At 48.1% G+C, this 15545-nt stretch overlaps 1 long non-coding RNA gene across 2 annotated transcripts in view; it reads left to right on the forward strand.

The window, feature by feature from the left end:
* Positions 1–561: 561 nt before the first annotated feature.
* Positions 562–15545, forward strand: part of LOC146056282 (uncharacterized) — a 28375-nt gene continuing 13391 nt past the window's right edge. Inside the window, exons 1-2 of one of the 2 annotated variants that reach the window (XR_014469102.1) lie at positions 562–1673; positions 6571–6786. This is a non-coding gene — a long non-coding RNA (uncharacterized LOC146056282). Of the gene's footprint in view, positions 1674–6421; positions 6787–15545 lie in introns of those variants that run through there. The other variant, XR_014469101.1, reaches the window with a different exon arrangement.

The raw sequence follows: 15545 nt of genomic DNA on the forward strand, positions 1-15545 counted from the left end.
AGTGATCCCAGCCTATATACAGTATGCCCAGTTATCCTACATCTGCACTAATGGCTACGTGCAGTTTGCTAGCCTGTACGGTTTGGCTCACCTGTATCTCACCACATTGGCATGCCGGGCACATATTTACCATTACACTCACATGTGTTTATTATCATAGAACATAGCAAAGCGCGCATAGCTACTGCAGCAGAGAGAGAACATATGGTATACACACAGAGGCTTCCCATAGATTATAATCTGGTCTATATACACCTGTGTCACACTTTGGGAAAGCAGATAGATAATTTACAGTGTATAATAATGCAGACAGCACTGGGGCTGAGATATTACAACCTGAGCCATAGAGTAGCGCTGCTGAGGATACACTGGTATGCCCATACACATAGATATCCCCAGGAGCACCATGCAGCAGCCCTGTGGGAGTCACATACATGACCAACATACAGACTGAGCTCCAGTCCTCACCCACAGGTTGCTCAATGCTCAGGGGGTGTTCTGCACATGTGCACTTACCAGCCGCTTCTTCTACGCAATAAAAAATGCAAAAAAACAAGTGGACATGACCATATTATGACTACATAGTGACATCTAGTGGCTAAAAATGAGAAGACATATATAATAAAAAACGAACATTTAAAAAGGGTATACGTATAAAAAGATAACTGCGGCGGGATCCCGGGATTGGTCCCCAAAATGTCTGAGATTTCAATTCCACTCCAATTTCGGGATTGCGCATGGGCAGTCTAATGCCGGGCAGCGTCTGAACAACCGCTCACACGCTGCCCGTCTTTTCCCGACCTGCCGGAACTCTCTCCGCCCACCGCCTCAGCAGTGCCGCACATACACGGCGCGATTATTGCACCCGTTATGGGCTGGATCGCATCACATGCGTTTTGCGTGTGATGCAATCAGAAAGCAGTACAATAAGTATGTGCAGCGCATACTTTTTGTACTGTGCGATGCGATGCCTGTGGGAGCGCCATCGCATCGCACTGTGTATGGGCACCTTAACAGACCTGCTAAAAAGGTAATGTTACTGTAGTTCTAAATGCAGTTTTATTGGGGCATACTGTTTACATTTTCTGCACTTGCCGAAGTCGGCTCCCAGCCACCGATGAAATCGCTGGGCAGGGGTGTAAGTTCATCCCGGTCACATGGGTACAAGCTGGAATTTGGTGCCCTCTCTTAAAGGAATAAAGTGAAAACAAATATTGTGCGTGTGAATATGTGTCAGCAGTCACAGCAGGCTTGCCTACCCTCCCGCATTCAGCGGGAGGTTCCCGATTTTTGCATGAGCCTCCCGCTGCCCCGCAATCCCCCTCCTTCCTCCCGGTTTTTTTGTAAGCCTCCATTGAATTTGGACTGCGCATGCGCGCGTCCTGAACTGGCCGGGGGTGGGGCCTGTATCGGGAAGTCGCACCGCTGGGTAGTTGTTGGTAGCGCCGGGGGCCGAGCTGCTGGGCACACAGACAGGAAGTCCAGACTGTCTGTCTGTGCACTGGGAGAAGGAGAAATAGCAACCGGGGCTTCCTGAGGCTGGCCCCGCCCCCACACTGAGGCTCCGTGTGTGTCAGTCCTGCAGGCTGCAGCTGCTCTAGTCTCACAGCTCCTCGTCTTCTGCCTGTAATGTGATGACTTCCTGCACTGCCTGGAAGGAAGAACACAGCCAAGTGAGTGCTGTGGGAATGGGGGCTGTATATAATGTGTGTATGGGGGGGTCAGGTGTGTGTGTAATATAACGTGTGCTCACTGGTTGTGGGGGGTCTGTGTATAATTTAGTATTGTGTTATGTGCTGTGTGTTTTGAGTGCAATATGGGGGAGGGGAGCTGTGTATAATATACTATGTTGTATATGTGAATGTACTAGGTCCAATATGGGGTGGGGGTGTATAATGTACTGGGTGTTATAATGTACTACGGTGTGTTATATGGGGGGCACACTTGCCTTCCCTCCTGCATTTTGCAGGAGGCTCCTGCTTTTAGCCCAAGCGCAGTGCCAGTATTCCGCAAAGCTGCCCCCTCTTACAATGTGGATTGCGCATGCGCAAGTTTAGAATAAATGGGGATGGGGATTGAAAGGATAGCTGGTAGTCCTGTGGGAAGAACACAGCACGTGGCCCCTCCCCAAGCAGTGTGTCAGTCACCATGCTTACAGGCTCACATCCCACTCCTGACACCCCTCCCTCACAGGTACCCCTCTCCTAACTTTCTCCTCACATCCCCCTGACCACCTACCCACTCCACAAATGTATCCCTCTCCTGCTAACTCTCATCACATCCCCCTTTACCCACGGCACTGAGGTTAGAGCCTCTGGTTCGTCTATTTTAGATGTACATTCTTCATTGCTGTCTCCTTTCCCAGGACATGACTCCGGCATGGACGCAACTTGGCAGCAGTTCCTCACAGTCACCTCCATGCTGCCTGGTTAGTGCTCTCTTCTGCCCCATCTCCGACTGGCAGGGGTGGCGATACCCCTTCTATCGCCGTCCGCGCGACCCCCCCTCCCGTCCTCCATCGATCTCCTCCTCCCCCAGCAGGTGTCACAGCAGGGAGGACATCCGGCTGCAGGGGGAGGAGGAGACGCAGAGGGACACTGACAGCCGCCGGGATGTGACGGAGACCCCCGCAGACCACATCACAGGTATCGCGGGGGTCTCCGTCACCGCAACCCGATGCCAGCCGCATATGTTAGTACATATGTGTATCATCGTGGCGGCTGGCAGGCGAGGGGCGGCGATGTATATTAATACATCCCTCCCTGGGCCAAATGTACTAAGCTTGAAAAGTGATAAGATGGAGAGTGATAAACCACCAGCCAATCAGCTCCTACATGCCATGCCACAGTTTGAAAAATGACAGGTAGGAGCTGATTGGCTGGTGGTTTATCACTCTCCATTTTATCACTTTTCAAGGCTTAGTACATCTCACCCTCTATTCCTGACATCCTTTTCTCTCTTCCCCCTCTCTATCCTGGACACCCTCTCTCAGCCCTTTCGGTCTCTTCTCTCACCTCCTACTCTCCTCTCCTTTTCACCCCCTCTCTATCTCCGTCGCCTTCTCACTCTCACCCCCCCACCCAATCTCTCTATCCCTGAGACCCTCTCTCTATTCCCTCTCTCTCTCAATCCCCCATCTCTCTATCCTTGACACCCTCTCTTTTTCTCCCCCTTCTCTCTCTTAGCCCTCTATCCGTTACACCTTCTCTCACCCACTCTCTATTCCTGACATTCTCTCATCCCCTTTCTTTCTTTCTTTCTTCCCTCTCTCACAGCACCTTTCTCTATCCATGACACCTTCTCTCTTATCCCCCTTCTCTATATCCCTGACATCATCTGTCACCCCCTTCTTCTCATGCCCCTCTGACACCCTCTATCACCCCATTTCTCTCTCCCCTCTCTCTCAGCCCCTTTCTCTGTCCGTGACACTCACTCTCTCTTTCACCCCAATTATATCATCTCCAGCAACTCTCAGTCCTGGGAACTCTCTCTCTCACCCTATCTTTATCCTTGACACTTTCTCACTCTTTCTGCCATTCCCTCACTTTTCCTGACAGCCAAATTATTTATCTCTTATCTTTCACACACTCTGACACTCTCTCATTCTCCTCCTCACGTTTCCTTCATTTACCCCCCCCCCTGACATTCTCTATCTCTCTCTTTCGCGCGCACGCACACACACGCTTTCTCTCTTTCACTTCTCTCTGTTTGTGCCTGATTCCGCCTGTCTCATATTCTAATAGGGTGGGACCTGCAGAGGAGATGTCTAGTTTAAACCCCCCCAAGGTGCCCTGTTTAAAAAAAAAAAACAACCACAAGTCTACCAAATGTATAGTATGTCACATATACTCTATATAATGATGTATATGTCAGTATTATGCTCTGCTGTGTAATGTCAGCATGAGCCCTCATGTGTTATGTCAATGAGTAGCCCTGCTATGTGATGTCAGTCATGCTGTGTAATGTAGCTGTGATGTCAGGGAGTAGCCCTTCCGTGTAATGTAGCTGAGAGATCAGTGTGTAGCCAGTACTGCGCTTTGTACTTTCGTTTTTATGTGCCGCTGCAGGACACACCACTTGGTCACAGTAGACACACCCATATATGGAGATAGACACACCCCTTGGGTAGATTGTGACACGCCCCCTCAAGTGTGCTCTGCACAATGCTTTTCAGTGCAATCTATAATCTCCCTGAAACTAATTTTCAAAAGTAGGCAAGTATGTGGTAAGTGCACATGTGCAGAACACCCCCTGAGCATTGAGCAACCTGTGGGTGAGAACTGGAGCTCAGTCTGTATGTTGGTCATGTATGTGACTCCCACAGGGCTGCTGCATGGTGCTCCTGGGGATATCTATGTGTATGGGCATACCAGTGTATCCTCAGCAGCGCTACTCTATGGCTCAGGTTGTAATATCTCAGCCCCAGTGCTGTCTGCATTATTATACACTGTATATTATCTATCTGCTTTCCCAAAGTGTGACACAGGTGTATATAGACCAGATTATAATCTATGGGAAGCCTCTGTGTGTATACTATATGTTCTCTCTCTCTGCTGCAGTAGCTATGCGCGCTTTGCTAAGTTCTATGATAATAAACACATGTGAGTGTAATGGTAAATATGTGCCCGGCATGCCAATGTGGTGAGATACAGGTGCGCCAAACCGTACAGGCTAGCAAACTGCACGTAGCCATTAGTGCAGATGTAGGATAACTGGGCATACTGTATATAGGCTGGGATCACTGCTGCGTTCAGGTGACACCAAGTACATGTCACCCGCCGGGATTGCTTGCTGGATGGTTATACAGGGATTATTGTCACATTAGTTATACTGTAGTCTAAAGTGTATACTGTATTATCTACTATCCTAATGGGGCATACACACAGGGGGCGGGATGTACTAAAGGGAAAATGTGATAAAACGGGGGTTTTACCGCATTTTCCTATGTACCATTACCCGTCCGCCCCATCTCCGCCTGGCAGGGTATCGCCACCTCTGGGTGGCGATACCCTATAGATGCCTATGGGCTTCTATCGCCGCCCGCCGTCCTTGTGACCCCCCCTCCCATCCTCCATCGATCTACTCCTCCCCCAGCAGGTGTCACAGCCGGGAGGACATCCGGCTGTAGGGAGGAGGAGGAGAGGCAGGGGGACACTGACAGCCGCCAGGATGTGACGGAGACCCCCGCACACCACATTACAGGTATCGCGGGGGTCTCCGTCACCGCACCCCGATGCTAGCCGCATATGTTAGTACATATGCGGTAGCATCACGGCGGCTGGCGATGTACATAAATACATCCCGCCCAAGGGGATATGAGGCTTATTTCTAAGTGATATGACTAGATCGCTTAGAAATGAGAAAAGGATCACTCCACGTGTATACCCTCTGGTGATGACGATTGCGCGGTCCCGCGCGTCGCTGTTGCCTGACTAGATTTACACATTTGCATCCAGTTATAAATCTAGTCATCGCCAGTGTTCTCACACCAGAGAACACTGGCCGTGACAGATTGTTCAGCACACAATGCTGAGCCATCTGTGCTTAACTGCAAATTTAGCACAAAGGCTCACTTGCACTGTGTGTGCACAGCTTTAGGGATGGACGTCTTTGCAATTGATGACAATAGTGCAACTGCCCATTGATTGTGGCATACTATGCAATGGATGACCATCAATGTTTTTACCTATTGATGGTGATCCATTTTCTTTGACTGATTGGATTGTGGGCCAATCAAAACATGTAGGCGGTGCTTCATGAGTGTTGGAGCAGAGCTATGCTGGTGGTAAGGGTTGCTGGTCTTACTGTACTGCATATTAAAATAATAATAATAAAAAATATATATATAATTTATGTAAGGTGCTAAACAACATATAATGGTGATTCAATTGTTTTGTGCACCCGTAGCTCTTGCCTAATGTAGTGGGAGCTAATGAATTGTTCGCAGCACTTGTCCTGGTCTTGTCGGCTGCATTTTTGCGGCCTAAATAAACTAGATGCAGCTTATTGCCCTACTGTGCGTGAAGGGTGCGAGGAGAAATCCAGGTGAGGTGCAGCCTGGGAGTCGGGTCACCAAACAATTGACTTTGATTTTAAAGCTCGTTTGTCACTGAGCTTATGTTGCAGGCATGTCCAAAATGTGGCCCTTCAGCTGTTTTGAAACTACACATCCCAGCATGCCTTGCCATAGTTTTAGTATTCCCTAATAGCAAAGCTGTGGCAAGGCATGATGGGACTTGCAGTTTCACAACAGCTGGCGGGCCATAGTTTGGACATGATTGGTGTATTGGGTTCGTTAGCTGTTCACTAGCCTTTTGCACAAACCACTTTGGCACATATGGAGATGTAATCTCTTTATTAGTCTTTTTATTAGTCTTGCACTCTACTATTACATATAATGCATGCCTTGACACCGTTTCACCGTTCGTGACACCCAAAATGTCGTTAAAATATTTGTTCCAACCAGATTGTTGCTCGGAAAATGTCCAAACTTTTTATTTCTTTACATTTTTGAAATACACAAAATGTTAAAATTGGATGTGAATTTCTACTTCATTTCCTTACATACAGGGAGCAACTTCTATCAGTCACCCCACCTTGACAAAGTGCCCAGCGAGGCATGAAACGGGTTGGAGACTTAAGGAGAGGAGAAGCCATCTTGCTGCTGCCCGAAGTACCGACACGCCAGTCGCTGACGTCAGCAAGCCGCGTCCCAGGACCAAAGCCGCAACAGAAGATTCCACCCAGAAGCGGACAGCAACTGAGCTGAGGAATACCGCTGCCTCTGTAAGGTTAGGGTTAGTAGGGAAAGCGCGACAATCTCCCTCTCTCACCTCACATCCTCCAAAAGGAGTGTAAACATTATTTTACTAATACATTTTTACTTTACAGGTGTCACTCGTATAAACTAATCCCAGCGCTCTTTTTTACCCCTCAGAACCTTTGCATTTATGAGAGCTGCTATACCATCAGTGCAGTTGATTTAACATTTTTCTCCTCACTTAGGATTATGGGGTATGGGACATTATACAGTAACACCGGGGGGATGTGACCAGAGAGGTGACTGCTGGGAATGGGAAATTAGACAGTAACACCTGGGGGGGGATGTGACCAGAGAGGTGACTGCTGGGAATGGGAAATTATACAGTAACACCGGGGGATGTGAAGGAGAGGTGACTGTTGGGATTGGGACATTGTACAGTAACACCGGGGGAAGTGACTGGAGAGGTGGCTGCTGGAAATGGGACATTATACAGTAACACCGAGAGATGTGACCGGAGAGGTGACTGCTGGGTATGGGACATTATACAGGAATGAGGCATTATCCAGTAACCCCTGAGAGGTGACTGCTGGGAATGAGGCATTATACAGTAACACCAGGGGATGTGACCGGAGAGGTGACTGCTGGGTATGGGACAGTATACAGTAACATCAGAAGAATGTAACCAGAGAGGTGTGTGCTGGGAATGGGACATTATACAGTAACACCGGAGGATGAGACCGGAGAGGTGACTGCTGGGAATGGGGCATTATACAGTAACACAGGGGAATGTGACCGGAGAGGAGACTGCTGGGAATGGGACATTATACAGTAACAAAGGGGATGTGACCAGAGAGGTGACTGCTTGGAATGGGTCATTATACATTAGCATTGGGGGATGTGACCGGAGAGGTGACTGCTGGGAATGGGGAATTACACAGTAACACCGGAGAGGTGACCGCTGGGAATGAGGCATTATACAGTAACATCGGGGGATGTGACCAGAGAGGTGACTACTGGGAATGTGGAATTATACAGTAACACCGGGGGAGGTGACTGCTGGAAATGGGACATGATACAGTAACACCGGGGGATGTGACCGTAGAGGATACAGCTGGGAATGGGACATTATACAGTAACACCTGGGGATGTGACCGTAGAGGATACAGCTGGGAATGGGACATTATACAGTAAAACCGGGGGATGTGAACGGAGAGGTGGCTGCTGGGAATGGGGCATTATACAGTGACCCGGGGGAAGTGACTGGAGAGGTGGCTGCTGGAAATGGGACACTATACAGTAACACCGGGAGATGGGACCGGAGAGGTGACTGCTGGGTATGGGACATTATACAGGAATGAGGCATTATCCAGTAACCCCAGAGAGGTGACTGCTGGGAATGAGGCATTATACAGTAACACCGGGGGATGTGACCGGAGAGGTGACTGCTGGAAATGGGACATTATACAGTAACACCGGGGGATGTGACCGGAGAGGTGACTGCTGGGAATGGGGCATTATAGAGTAACACCGGGGGATGTGACTGGAGAGGTGATTGCTTGGAATGGGACATTATACAGTAACACCGGGGGGATGTGACCAGAGAGGTGACTGCTGGGAATGGGAAATTATACAGTAACACCGGGGGATGTGACCGGAGAGGTGGCTGCTGGCAATGGGGCATTATACAGTAACCCTGGCGGTTGTGACGGAGAGGTGACTGCTGGGATTGGGACATTATACAGTAAAACCGGGGGATGTGACCAGAGAGGTGACTGCTGGGAATGGGGCATTATAGAGTAACACCGTTGGATGTGACCAGAGAGGTGACTGCTGGGAATGGGGCATTATAGAGTAATCCTGGCGGATGTGACAGAGAGGTGACTGCTGGGATTGGGGCATTATAGAGTAACACCGTTGGATGTGACCAGAGAGGTGACTGCTGGAAATGGGGCATTATAGAGTAACACAGGGGGATGTGACCTGAGAGGTGATTGGTGGGAATGGGAAATTATACAGTATCACCAGGGGGATGTGACCAGAGAGGTGACTGCTGGGAATGGGACATTATACAGTAACACCGGGGGATATGACCGGAGAGGTGGCTGCTGGGAATGGGGCATTATACAGTAACCCTGGCGGATGTGACGGAGAGGTGACTGCTGGGATTGGGACATTATACAGTAAAACCGGGGGATGTGACCGGAGAGGTGACTGCTGGAAATGGGACATTATACAGTAATACCGGGGGATGTGACCGGAGAGGTGACTGCTGGGTATGGGACATTATACAGTAACACTGGGGGATGTGACCAGAGAGGTGACTGCTTGGAATGGGGAATTATACAGTAACACCGTTGGAGGTGACTGCTGGAAATGGGACATTATACAGTAACACCGGGGGATGTGACCGGAGAGGTGACTGCTGGGAATGGGGCATTATAGAGTAACACCGTTGGATGTGACCAGAGAGGTGACTGCTGGAAATGGGGCATTATAGAGTAACACCGGGGGATGTGACTGGAGAGGTGATTGCTTGGAATGGGACATTATACAGTAACACCGGGGGGATGTGACCAGAGAGGTGACTGCTGGGAATGGGAAATTATACAGTAACACCGGGGGATGTGACCGGAGAGGTGGCTGCTGGCAATGGGGCATTATACAGTAACCCTGGCGGTTGTGACGGAGAGGTGACTGCTGGGATTGGGACATTATACAGTAAAACCGGGGGATGTGACCAGAGAGGTGACTGCTGGGAATGGGGCATTATAGAGTAACACCGTTGGATGTGACCAGAGAGGTGACTGCTGGGAATGGGGCATTATAGAGTAATCCTGGCGGATGTGACAGAGAGGTGACTGCTGGGATTGGGGCATTATAGAGTAACACCGTTGGATGTGACCAGAGAGGTGACTGCTGGAAATGGGGCATTATAGAGTAACACAGGGGGATGTGACCTGAGAGGTGATTGGTGGGAATGGGAAATTATACAGTATCACCAGGGGGATGTGACCAGAGAGGTGACTGCTGGGAATGGGACATTATACAGTAACACCGGGGGATATGACCGGAGAGGTGGCTGCTGGGAATGGGGCATTATACAGTAACCCTGGCGGATGTGACGGAGAGGTGACTGCTGGGATTGGGACATTATACAGTAAAACCGGGGGATGTGACCAGAGAGGTGACTGCTGGGATTGGGGCATTATACAGTAAAACCTGGGGATGTGACCAGAGAGGTGACTGCTGGGATTGGGGCATTATACAGTAAAACCTGGTGATGTGACCGGAGAGGTGACTGCTGGGAATGGGGCATTATACAGGAGCACCGGGGGATGTGACCGGAGAGGTGACTGCTGGGAATGGGACATTATACAGTAACACCAGGGGATGTGCCTGATTGCTAGAGAGGCCGTCCTGCCGAATACCGGTTCCCACCGTTTCCCCTCCCTACAATGCAAGGGGATGTGTAACAAAGACACTTGCCCTCGTATTCCACTGCTACAGGAGAAATCCTTCGATGGTTGGCGACCATGAAAATATTTCTCCTGCCTTCACAAATAAGTCAATCTCAGTGCTGGATCATGAATAGTCAAAGTACATGACCGGACACACTGATACAGCTTTCACATCGCAAAATGCAGGGTCGCACCGGGACTTTGAAAAGGTTCAGTCCCAGCCAGGGCTGTCTTAACGGGATGCAGTTAAAATCCCGTTGGAGGGAATCCTGGCGTTCAGAATCCCGATGCCGGAATCCCGACCGCCGAAATCCCGACACTTTCTCCCTACGTGGGTGTCCACGACACCCCTGGAGGGAGAATAAATTAGCGTGCCGAGCGTAGCAAGGCACCGGGCCTGCTGCGTGGCGAGTGCAGCGAGCCCGCAAGGGGGGGCGATCCACGTGCCCCCCTTGTCAGGATTTCGGCGTTCGGGATTCCGGCGTCGGGATTTTGAACGCCGGGATCCCGACCGCCGGGATTTCATACTGAATCCGTCGTAACAGCAGTGTAGGCCCCTGGGCAAAGCAATGCACTGGGACCCTTACCTATTCTCCCCTCCTCAGAAAAACTCTAAAGGTGCCCATACACATTCCAATGCGGCGGGTGCAATGTGTGCTTTGAGATGCGCGCTCCCGCGGCATCTCATCGCACTGTACAAAAAGTATGTGCTGCACATACTTTTGTACTTGCTTTTCATCGCATTGCATGCACAACGCATGTACAAGGCATGCGATGCGTGCTATTTAAGCTCAAAATGCACGCCCGCATCGAGACGTGTATGGGCACCTTAAGGCTGGTTTCACACACTCCGGCTCCTGCCGGACGGTGAAATCCCGCACGGCCAGGGAGCCGTGCCTCACACACTAGTTTATCATGGAAGGGATGGCCACAGCCTGGCAGCCGTCCCTTCCAGTGGCGGGATTCGGCTGCAACCGTGCGGCCGGGCCGTGGCCGTCCCGTGTGAATGGACACAATAGTGTCCATTCACAACTAGTGTGTGCGGCACGGCTCCCTGGCCGTGCGGGATTTCACCGTCCGGCAGGAGCCGGAGTGTGTGAAACCAGCCTTAGTCAGAGAGAACCTGAGAATTCTGACTGGGAAGTGCAATTAACAGGTCAGATGTGGACTGCTGCTTTGAAGTTGGATATCTCCATTTCCCCAGGGCCGATTTTCAAAATTCTGGTATCCCTGGAAAAAGGGGATCCTCAGCTATCAGAGTATGGCCCTTATACACCTGGGGCCCCAGAGCAAGTGCCCATTAAGCCCATACAAAAAGACCGCCCTGGTCCCGGTTCGCTGACGTCATCCGGGGGCGATTATGCTGTGTACACACGGGGGCGATAGGGGCTGAAATCGCTGGGAATATGGTCGCTGAGCAACCATATTGCCAGTGATTGGAGTGTGCACCAGCGATAAATCGCCGGGTGCGCGCTCCCGTTTTCAGCCCCTGAATGGTCGCTGGTCGGAGGAGCATGCTCCTCCGACCAGCGACATCCCCTGCCTCTTCACCCAGCAGTGTTTAAATTTTCATCTGCGACCATCTCTGGTCGCAGATGAAAACGGCACACTGGGCAATATGATTGCTGAGCAATATATTGCTAGCGATCATATTGCCCCGTGTGTACGCACCTTTATTCCTAACAATTTTGCTGCACCCGTCATCTTGAAACGTGCACATGTCCCTTTGATAATGAATTTACAAGACTGCCTAATTAGAGCAATAATTGATATTTGCGTGGAGATTAATAACAGTATTACAGACACACATGCTATGACCGATAACACACACGTAACAGACTTATTTTAATTTTTTTTCTAATGCACTTTATTTCACATTTATCACTTTTCACTTATGTTTTTAACCCCTTCCTGACAGAGCCAGTTTTTGCGTTCCTGACAGAGCCCTTTTTTTCAAATCTGACATGTATCACTTAAGTGGGGATAACTTTTTTTTGCTTTTACTTATCCCAGTGATTTTGAGATTGTTTTTTCGTGACACATTGTACTTCAAATTAGTGGTAAATTTGGGTCGATACAGACTGTGTTTTTTTGTGAAAAATACCAAAATGTCGTAAAAAAATGGAAAATTTAGCAATTTGCAAAATGTTAAATTTTCTGCTTGTGAGACAAATAATCATACCACTCAAAATAGTTAATAACTAACATAGACCATATGTCTACTTTATGTTTCCATCATTATTTCAACTTCCTTTTAATTTTTTTGGACACTAGGAGGCTTACAATATGAATAGCAAATTCTCAAATTTTCAAGAAAATTTCAAACACTGATTTTTTTAGGGACCAGTTCAGTTCTGATGTGACTTTGAGGGACTTGTATGTGAGACACCCCCATAAATGATACCATTTCAAAAACTGCACCCCTCACAGTATTCAAAACAGCATTTTGGAAGTTTGTTAACCCTTTAGGTGTTTCACAGGAATTAAAACAAAGTGTAGGTGAAATTTCAAAATTTCATTTTTTTGCAGATTTGCAATTTTAATACATTTTTCTAAGGAACACAGTACATTTTACTAGAGAAATGTGACTAAAAATTGATTCCCCCAATTCTTTTGTTTTCATAAATATCCTATATGTGGCCCTAGTGTGCACGTTGACCAAACCACAGGCTTCATAATAGAAGGAGCACCTACTTGATTTTGGAGCCTCCTTTTTATGAGATTATTTTTTAGGCACCATGTAGGTTTCTAGGCACCATAAGATGCTAAAATTTAGGAACCCCCCCACAAGTGACCCCATTTTGCAAACTACACCCCTCAGGGAATTCATCTAGGGGTATAGTGTACATTTCAAACCCCCAGGGGTTTCACCAATTGTGGTACAACTGGGCAGTGAAAATGAAAAATTAAATTTTTTACACAAAAATGCAGTTCTGGCTCAAAATTTTTCATTTTCAGAAGGTATGAAGGAGAAAAAGCACCCCAAAATCTGTGCCCCAATTTCTCCCGAGTACGGCAATGCCTCACATGTGACCAAAAAATACCATTTGGGTGCATGGCAGGACTCAGAAAGGAAGGAGTGATTTTTGGATTTTGCAGCTCAGATTCTGGTGGAATGTTGGTGGGTGCTATGTTGCATTAGCAAGACCCCCCAAGCACCAATACAGTGGAACCCCCCCACAAGTGACCCCATTTTGCAAACTACACCCCTCAGGGAATTCATCTAGGGGTATAGTGTACATTTCAAACCCCCAGGGGTTTCACCAATTTTGATACAACTGGGCAGTGAAAATGAAAAATTACATTTTTTTACACAAAAATGCAGTTCTGGCTCAAAATTTTTCATTTTCATAAGGTATGAAGGAGAAAAAGCACCCCAAACTCTGTGCCCCAATTTCTCCCGAGTATGGCAATGCCTCATATGTGACCAAAAAATACCATTTGGGTGCATGGCAGGACTCAGAAAGGAAGGAGTGATTTTTGGTGGTGGAATGTTGGTGGGTGCTATGTCGCATTAGCAAGACCCCCAAAGCACCAATACAGTGGAACCCCCCCACAAGTGACCCCATTTTGCAAACTACACCCCTCAGGGAATTCATCTAGGGGTATAGTGTACATTTCAAACCCCCAGGGGTTTCACCAATTTTGATACAACTGGGCAGTGAAAATGAAAAATTACATTTTTTTACACAAAAATGCAGTTCTGGCTCAAAATTTTTCATTTTCAGAAGGTATGAAGGAGAAAAAGCACCCCAAAATCTGTGCCCCAATTTCTCCCGAGTACGGCAATGCCTCACATGTGACCAAAAAATACCATTTGGGTGCATGGCAGGACTCAGAAGGGAAGGAGTGATTTTTGGATTTTGCAGCTCAGATTCTGGTGGAATTTTGGTGGGTGCTATGTCGCATTAGCAAGACCCCCCAAGCACCAATACAGTGGAACCCCCCCACAAGTGACCCCATTTTGCAAACTACACCCCTCAGGGAATTCATCTAGGGGTATAGTGTACATTTCAAACCCCCAGGGGTTTCACCAATTTTGATACAACTGGGCAGTGAAAATGAATAATTAAATTTTTTTACACAAAAATGCAGTTCTGGCTCAAAATTTTTCATTTTCATAAGGTATGAAGGAGAAAAAGCACCCCAAAATCTGTGCCCCAATTTCTCCCGAGTATGGCAATGCCTCATATGTGACCAAAAAATACCATTTGGGTGCATGGCAGGACTCAGAAAGGAAGGAGTGATTTTTGGTGGTGGAATGTTGGTGGGTGCTATGTCGCATTAGCAAGACCCCCAAAGCACCAATACAGTGGAACCCCCCCACAAGTGACCCCATTTTGCAAACTACACCCCTCAGGGAATTCATCTAGGGGTATAGTGTACATTTTAAACCCCCAGGGGTTTCACCAATTTTGATACAACTGGGCTGTGCAAATGCAAAATTACATTTTTTACACAAAAATGCAGTTCTGGCTCAAAATGTTTCATTTTCACAAGGAATGAAGGAGACAAAGCACCCCAAAATCTGTGCCCCAATTTCTCCCGAGTACGGCAATGCCTCACATGTGACCAAAAAATACCATTTGGGTGCATGGCAGGACTCAGAAAGGAAGGAGTGATTTTTGGATTTTGCAGCTCAGATTCTGGTGGAATGTTGGTGGGTGCTATGTTGCATTAGCAAGACCCCCCAAGCACCAATACAGTGGAACCCCCCCCACAAGTGACCCCATTTTGCAAACTACACCCCTCAGGGAATTCATCTAGGGGTATAGTGTACATTTCAAACCCCCAGGGGTTTCACCAATTTTGATACAACTGGGCAGTGAAAATGAAAAATTACATTTTTTTACACAAAAATGCAGTTCTGGCTCAAAATTTTTCATTTTCATAAGGTATGAAGGAGAAAAAGCACCCCAAAATCTGTGCCCCAATTTCTTTCGAGTATGGCAATGCCTCATATGTGACCAAAAAATACCAGTTGGGTGCATGGCAGGACTCAGAAGGGAAGGAGTGATTTTTGGTGGTGGAATGTTGGTGGGTGCTATGTCGCATTAGCAAGACCCCCCAAGCACCAATACAGTGGAACCCCCCCACAAGTGACCCCATTTTGCAAACTACACCCCTCAGGGAATTCATCTAGGGGTATAGTGTACATTTCAAACCCCCAGGGGTTTCACCAATTTTGATACAACTGGGCTGTGCAAATGCAAAATTACATTTTTTACACAAAAATGCAGTTTTGGCTCAAAATTTTTCATTTTCAGAAGGTATGAAGGAGAAAAAGCACCCCAAAATCTGTGCCCCAATTTCTCCCGAGTACG

This window comes from Crinia signifera, unplaced genomic scaffold, assembly GCF_055691185.1.
Source record: "Crinia signifera unplaced genomic scaffold, ASM5569118v1 HAP2_SCAFFOLD_783, whole genome shotgun sequence".
Taxonomy (NCBI): domain Eukaryota; kingdom Metazoa; phylum Chordata; class Amphibia; order Anura; family Myobatrachidae; genus Crinia; species Crinia signifera.